Source organism: Dama dama, chromosome 23 (genome assembly GCF_033118175.1).
Source record: "Dama dama isolate Ldn47 chromosome 23, ASM3311817v1, whole genome shotgun sequence".
Taxonomy (NCBI): domain Eukaryota; kingdom Metazoa; phylum Chordata; class Mammalia; order Artiodactyla; family Cervidae; genus Dama; species Dama dama.
Window position 1 is genome coordinate 67,117,283 of NC_083703.1, and position 8,581 is coordinate 67,125,863.

At 41.4% G+C, this 8,581-nt stretch overlaps 1 non-coding gene across 1 annotated transcript; it reads left to right on the forward strand.

The window, feature by feature from the left end:
• Positions 1-2,148: 2,148 nt before the first annotated feature.
• On the forward strand, positions 2,149-2,255 carry LOC133045307 (U6 spliceosomal RNA). Its single transcript, XR_009690186.1, has one exon. It is a non-coding gene; the product is annotated as a U6 spliceosomal RNA (small nuclear RNA).
• Positions 2,256-8,581: the final 6,326 nt, after the last annotated feature.

Consider the following 8,581-nt stretch of genomic DNA (forward strand, 5'->3'; position numbering starts at 1 on the left):
GACCACCTCCACATGGCATCCCTTCTCAGCTGCCATCTAGCAGGCCTACATCTTTCTAAACCAGCAGCTCCAAGACCCACTGGGACTGCATTGCTGGAGCTTGGGCAGAGCATCTATTGCGGTGCTCCGAGGAGGCAGAGGTCAGCAGGACTTTGGCCTTCATCAGCCCTCCCTCCCAGGTTCACAGGGAGCAGCAAACACCAGCTCAGCCACCTCCAGTGACTTTTATTAAAGCCTTTCAGAGCCACACAGCCCCCCTCCGCCTTTTACAGATGGGGAAACTGATGCATTTGCCCAGGACCAGGTCTGCCCAGCTCTAAAACCCATGCTTTTTGCAAAATATGTTTCCCCTGTCAAAGGGCCAATTCTCATGTGGGGAGCTCAGAGAAGGGGCTGGTGTTAGAGTCCAGGTGGGAGAGGCTGGAAGCCCAGGCTAGGGAGGTGGTGGAGCCCTGTTTGCGCCTCCGTGCCTCTGTCTTCTATTCTTTGTGCTTGTCTGTCCTTCCCATCTTACTCCCAGGGTCACATGTCCCGATGATGGTTGCTACTAGTACATCAGCCTCTGTGTGGCCATGATTCGCTCAGTGCTCACTGTGTTTGCGAACCTGTGCTTTCCACCCCCCACTCTGTTCCCTTCCTGCTCACTTGGCTGTCACCATGCTGGCCTCCCTGCCACCCCTTGAGCTCCCCAGGCATGCTCCCAGCTAAGAACTTTTGCACTGGCTGTTCCCTCTGCCTGACATGCTCTTCCCTGGTGTGGTGACCTGAGCACAGTGTGGGTGCCTGAGAAGGGTGTGCTACATCTGATTGGTGGTCTGTGGTGGACTTGTAGGAAATTCACTGAAGGAAGGGGTAAAGATCTGGCCCCTACACATTGCTGTAAAACTTGCTATAAAAACTTGGAGATTGCTTAACTCTCTTCTGTCTCAATTTCCTCCTTAGTTCTTAAGAGACGGATAGCGTCACTGGGGTCTCTGACTCGTCTCAGCTTGTGGAGAGAGGTCGTGTCCTGAGAAACAAACCAGTTCAGCCTTGTCATTATATAATTAGGGATCCTGGGGTCAAGAGAGGGTTCATGTTGTTTTGAGACCCATAAAGCATTAGAGACAAAGCTGTGGGTTTTTTTTTTTTTTTAAGAGATTACCTATTGGATAATTTATTTATTGAACATTTGAGTACCTACTATGGGGTAAATCATGAATAAGACACAGTTCCTGCCATCAAGGAATTCTCAGGTGAGTGGGAGAAATAGGCTACAAGACACTCACTATGTAAACATTACTTCCCATATACTGTGTTCAGGATTGTGGTGGAGGAAAGCTTGGGACCTGAGGGAACCCAGATGGGAGAGAGTCTCTCTCCGTGTGGTAGATCAGGGCAGGCTTCATGGAAGAGGTAACACAATCTGGGTTTTGCAGTGTGAGTAAGAAGTTGTCAGGCAGATAACATGAAAAGGAGCATTTGGTGCAAGGGGACCTATCTGTGCATATAGGGACAAAGTCATAGGGGTGAGAAAGAGTGTGGAGAATTCATGGGAATGGAATGTCAAATAGTGTGGCTGGAGTTTAGGCGTGCTTGGAGGGAATGTTAAGGCTGGAAAGCATGGTGGGCCCCAGACCACAGCCAGCCTTCAACTCCAGGCTCAGCTTACCCCATAGGGAGTCATGGGAAAGCTTTTAAATAGCGGAGTGGTGTGGTAGGGCCAAGTTTGGGGAAGATAATGATGTATCATTAACCATGGAATTTTAGAGCTTAATATGAGTGATTGTCATGATCTCTGGACCTTATTTTAAAGATGAACAAATTGAGGTCAAAATATGTTGCCCATAGCTGGCCAGAGGGAGAAGCATTTTCTCCCACCCAGTCTCTGTAGTTGAGCTGATCCTGAGACTGGGACATTGGGATGTGTTTGCATGTCCTGTGAGGTAAGCTGTTCTCAGATAGGATGAGGTCCCATCCTTCTGTGACATCTGTCTCTCCATTTCTCTTCTTTGGTCCTGTCCTTGGGAGTCTCCGAAGACAATGGTGCATATGGGAGCCCCCTTCTTACAAGTTCCTTCTCCGGCTTGTGTGACCCTAACCATGTCCCTTCCCCTTGGCAGCTTTAATTTTTCCATCTGGTTAATGGGTGTGATAAACGAAGAGATGGTTCTCGCTTTGGCAGCACATATATTAAAATTAAAATGATATAGAGAAGGTTATCATAGCTCCTGCGCAGGGATGAAGCACAAATTTGTGAAGCATTCCATATTTTTAGATGTAGAAAACAAACTTACAGTTACCGGTGGGGAATGGTGGTGGTGGGGATAAACTGGGAGATTGGGATTGGTGTAGATTCACGATTATATATAAAATAGAGAACTAATAGGAACCTACTGTATGGCACAGGGAATCTACTCAGTACCCTATAATAACCTATATGGGAAAAGAATCTTAAAAAGAGTGCATTTATGTATTTCTGTAACTGATTCATTTTGCTATACAGCAGAAACTAACATAACATTGCAAATCAACTATACTCCAACAAAAATTAATTTAAAAAAACAAATGAAGTGATGGCTGGTGCTATCAAACATTCTGGGACCTCCTCCAACCCTCACTTCCTAAGAAGGAAGGAGGCCAGTCATGACCAGGTTTCCTGACCATGGCAAACAAAGAGTGTGAGGCAGAAAATTGCCGTTAGTTGGAAAAACTAGGGGAAGCTGGGAAAAACAACTTTTTAAAATAATTTGCATGATTAGTCCAAATGTGGCTCTGGGTTACACAGAGCCAACTGGATTCTCAATTTTCTCATTCAGGTCCCTATACTTCTTCTTTTTTTTTTTTTAATGAAAATAACTAATTAAGTAATTATTTTTGGCTGCACTGGGTCTTTGTTGCTGCACAAGGGCTTTCTCCAGTTGTGGCGAGCAGGGGCTACTCCCTAGTTGCAGTGTGAGAGCTTTTCTTATTGTGGTGTTTTCTCTTGTTGCAGAGCACAGGCTCTAGAACACAGGCTTAGTAGTTGTGGGACATGGGCTTAGTTGCTTCACGGTATGTGGGATCTTCCTGGACCAGGGATCAAATTGGTGTCCCTTGCATTGCAATTGTTAAGAAGGATTCTTAACCACTGGACCACCAGGGAAGCCCTAATTTTGTTTTTATTATGATAAAAGTTACATAACATAAAACATACTATTTTAACCATATTTAACTGTATAGTTCAGAGGCACTGGTACTTTCACTTTGCTGTGTTCCTCTTAATGTGAACTAAGACCTCAACAGCTTTGTAAGTGAAAGTGGTAAAAACCATCCACTGATGGGCTTCTCATAATATTGAGGGACAGCCCTGGAGGAGTACAGATACCCCTCTTCTAGTTCCCTGAGACCTTACCTGGCTGACTCCAGCTGGTAGCAGGGGTGTCAGGTCTGCTTGCTGGCTTGGCAAGCCAAAGCAATAATGGCTCCAGGACCTGTTGGGTACATGGGAGGGGCAGGACTGGGTCATTGATATAATCCTTTAAGACCCTTGAACATGACCTCACTCTGGCACAGACTCTGCAGAACTCAAGACTGGCACTTGGGGAGATGGGCACATGGCTTTGGAACTTTTCCAGTTTTAGCTGGAAGAAGCATACTATGTTAGAGTCAGGATTATCCTAAAAGCTCAATTCTACCCTCTGGCTGCGTGAGAAAGATCCAGAAACCACTCAGGCAGAAAATAGAGGTGCAGTCACTTGGTCACCACATGTTGATTTGGGTCCACCTCTGTGTCAGACCCTGTGGGAGAGAGAGAAATGAGACAGGGATATTTCCTTTCTGTGGCTTTAGCAGAATATCTGTGATTTTTTTCCCCCTTAATTGATATTAATGCAAGTTCACTCTCCAAAAATTGTAAAATACAGAAAAGCCAAAAGGGGAAAGTAAAAGTCATTTCAAATATTATCTCCAGAGAGAATTGTTAACATTTTGCTGTATTTCTTTCAGGCTGGTTATACCATATTTAAGTATATGTGTATATATGTGTATGCTCAGTCACTCAGTCATGTCTGACTCTCTGTGACTGCATGAACTGTAGCCCACCAGGCTCTTCTGTGCATGGGATTTCTCAGGCAAGAATACTGGAATGGGTTGTCATTTCCTCCCCAGGGGATCTTCCTGAACCAGGGATCAAAACTGAGTCTCCTGTATTTTAGGCAGATTCTCTCCTACATGTATATAAGTGTATGTGAGTATGCATTTAAATTCTTTTTTTGGATTTAACTTCTAAAAATGAAATTACTTTTCATCATCCAACAGATGTTTATTGAGCACCTAGTTTGTGCCAACATGTGCCAGCCAGTGGGATACACAGGAGGACAAAACATATGTGGTTCCTAAGGTCATGACAGCTGCTTATAAGTACTACTCTAACACCTGCCTTTTTTCGCTGTATGTCTGACACGTTTCAGGTCACAACATTTATTTCTACAATAGAATTTCATAAAATAGATGAAGCCCACTTTATCAAACCCCTATTGTTGCACATTTGGTTTTGTCTCCATGTTTTCACTATTGCAAACAGTGGTCATCACTGCAGACATTTGTTATGATTCGTTTAGACATTTATTTCAACTTCTTTTGATGTGCCTTCCTGTATTGCAGGGGCAGGAAGGGTGAAGATTGCGCCTCCTAGACTCCCTTGCAGCTAAAGTTTGGAGACCTATTTGCTCATATCCATTGGATGCACATGTGTGAGGCTCCAGAATCACTGCAGATGGTGACTGCAGCCATGAAATTAAAAGATGCTTGCTCCTTGGAAGAAAAGTTATGATCAACCTAGACAGCATATTAAAAAGCAGAGACATTAATTATTTTGTCAACAAAGGTCTGTCTAGTCAAAGCTATGGTTTTTCCAGTGGTCATGTATGGATGTGAGAGTTGGACTATAAAGAAAGCTGAGCCCCAAAGAATTGATGCTTTTGAACTGTGGTGTTGGAGAAGACTCTTGAGAGTCCCTTGGACCACAAGGAGATCCAACCAGTCCATCCTAAAGGAAATCATCCTGAATATTCATTGGAAGGACAGATGCTGAAGCTGAAACTCCAATACTTTGGCCACCTGATGCAAAGAGCTGACTCATTTGAAAAGACCCTGATGTTGGGAAAGATTGAAGGCAGGAGGAGAAGGCAAAGACAGAGGATGAGGTGGTTGGATGGCATCACTGACTCAATGGACATGAGTTTGAGCAAGCTCCAGGAGTTGGCAGTGGACAAGCGGCCTGCTGTGCTGCAGTCCATGGGATTGCAAAGAGTCAGACATGACTGAGCAACTGAACTGAACTGTGTGAGATTTTAAAGGCAAAACAATGTCTAGGTTATCTTCCTGCTTTGGCTGTTTACTGTGTTGTGAAGGTGTTAAGATTTTTCTACAGCTGTGGTCTTAGTGTTGTCACATGGTGTCGAGAGGTGGTGAGGGGGCATCAGCCCATCTGATCCCTAAATTAAAACTGAAGTGACAATTTTTTTCAATTAAAAAAGTTTTGGCCATGCCACACAGCTTGTGGGATCTTACTTCCCCCACCAGAGATTGAACCTGTGCCCCATGCAGTGGAAGTACAGAGTTTTAACCACTAGATGGCCAGGAAATTCCCCACAGTGACACATTTCTGAAGACAACAGTTACGAAGCTTCCAGGATGTGGTAGAGGCAGCAGCTCCCACAGGTCAGCAGTATAGTGGTGATTTACAAGAGTCACTCCTGGAAGCATAGCCCACTCACTAGGTCTTTCAATAATTTTGAAAGAACCCAACTTCCCTTATTAAGTCTCCACTTGAAGTAGAAAATATGGTTTCTATTTCTTGCAACTGAACTCTGAATCATACAAACTACTCCTTTGAGTCTGTTGGCAGTGACTGCCTTAGCACAAATTTCTAATCATGGAATCAAGGACCCATTTTTGGTTTAAATAGTCTTATTGAGATATAACTAATATACAATAAAACTCATCCACTTAAAGTGCAGAGTTTCATGGCTTTTAATATATTCAAAGTAGTGCATCCATCATCACAGTCTAATAGGAGAACATTTTTTTCCTCCGAAAAGAAGCTCCATACCCATTGGCAGTTATTCTTTACCCTTCTTCTCATCCTAGGCAACCACTAATGTACTTTCTGTCTCTATGGATTTGCCTATTTTGGACATTTCCTACAAATAGGATCATACAATATATAATCTTTTTCAGTGGCCTCTTTGATTTAGCATTATAATTTCAAAGTTTGTCCATGTTGTAGCATATACAGCATCAAAATTCTGTTGCTTTTTATTGCCAGGTCATATTCCATTAGCAGAGATACCATTTATCAGTTGATGGACAGTGGGGTTGTTTCTAGTTTTAAATTATTGTGAAGAATGCAGCTGTGAACATTTGTGTGCATGTTTTTGTGTGGATGTATGTTTTAATTCCCTGCAAGAGGAAATGGAAACCCACTCTAGTATTCTTGCCTGGAGAACCCCGTGGACAGAGAAGCCTGATGGGCTACAGTCTAAAGGGTCACAAGAATCGGACACAACTGAGTGACTGAGCACGTTTTAATTTTTCTTGGGTATAGACTTAGAAGTATAATTGCTGAATTACACAGTAACTCTTGTTTAGCTTTTTGAGAGACTGCCAAAGTTGTAGCACAATTTTACATTCCCATTAGCAACATCTGAATTTCTATTTTCTCCACATTCTCCCCAGCACTTAATATTGTCTCTTTGTTTATTATAAACACTAGTGGCTATCATGGTTTTGATTTACATTTTCCTAGTGACTAATAATGCTAAACATCTTTTTATGTGCTTATTGGTCACCTGTATATCTTCTTTGGAGAAATGTCTATTCAGATCCTCCTGTGTTGGCAGGTGGGTTCTTTACCACTAGAACCACCTGGGAGACCCATTCAGATCCTTAGCCCATTAAAAAAATTTTTCATTATTTATATAGTTGTTAAGGTTATTTATACATTCTAGATACAAATCCCTTATACTACATGTGATTTGCAAATATGTTCTCCCATTATTGGGTTGTCTTTTTGATGAAATTGCAGCACAAAAGTTTGGTTTTGTTTATTTATTCTTATGTTTTTGGCTGCACTGTGTCTTGCTTTGTACGGGCTTTCTCTAGTTGTGGCAAGCTGGGGTTCCTCTTCATTGTGGTGCAGAGGCTTCTCATTGCAGTGGCTTCTCTGGCTGCAGAGCACAAGATCTAGGGCATCAGACTTTAGTAGTTGTGGTGCACAGGCTTAGTCGCTCCAAGGCATATGGGATATGTTCCCTGCATTAGCAGGCAGATTCTTATCTACTGCGTCACTGGGGAAGTCCCTGCAGCACAAAATTTTTAATTGTGATGAAGCCTTATTTATCTTTTTTTTTTTTTTTTTTTGCCATTTGTGATTTTGGTGTTATATCTAAAAAGGCTTTGGCTAACTCAAGGTCATGAAGTTTTATGCCAGTATTTTCTCCTAACAGCTTTATAGTTTTAACTGTTACGTTTAGATATATGATCCATTTTGAGTTAATTTTTATGTATGGTGTGCATGTGGATATCCAGTTGTCCAGCATCATTTTTTGAAGGATTTCTTTCCCCCACTGAATAGTCTTGGCATCCTTGTTGAAAATCAATTGACCATAAATGTAAGAGCTTATTTCTGGACTTTCAGTTCTCTTCTTTTGATCTATCTCTCTGTTCTTAATACCAGAAAACATTGTCTTGATTACTGTAGATTTGTAGTTAGTTTTGAAATTGGCAAGTGTGAATCCTCCAACTTAAGTTCTTCTTTCTCAAGACTGTTTTCAGTATTTGGTGTCCCGTGCAATTTCGTATGAAATTAAAGATCATCTTATCATCTTCTGCTAAATAAAAAAAGGCCAGCTGGAATTTTGATAGAGATTGCACTGAATCTGTGGATCAATTTGGAGGGTATTTCCATTTTAACAATATTAAGTGTTCTGGTCCATAAACATGGGATATCTCTCCATTTATTTAGATCTTCTTTCACTTCTTTCAACAATGCTTTGTAGTTTTCAGTATACAAGTCTTGTACATCTTCTGTTAAATGTTCTCCTAAATATTTAATTCTTTTGATACTCTTGTAATGTAATTGTTTTCCTAATTTCATTTCGTATTGTTCATTGCTAGGGTATAAAAATATAATAGATCTTTTTGTAATGATCTTGTATACTACAACCTTGCTAGCCTCATTAGTTCTAATAATTTTATAGTTAGTTCCTTTAGGATTATCTCTATATAAAATTAGGTCTTCTACAAATAGATATAGTTTACTTCTTTCCAATCTGATGTCTTTTATTTTATTTTCTTAACTGATTGCTCTGGTTGGCATCTCCAGTACAATGTTGAGTAGAAATAGGAGGGACAGATGTCATTTTCTTGTTCCTGATCTTAGAGGGAAAACATCTAGTCTTCTGCCAGTAAGTATGATGTTAGCTATGAGTTTTTCATAGATGCCCTTTATCAGGATAAGGACTCATCCATTTTTTTTAAGACTTTCATTTTGTTTTATGAATCATGTCCCTTTTACATGCCAGTCATTTTCCTTCAGCTACTCTCTTGGCTACAACAT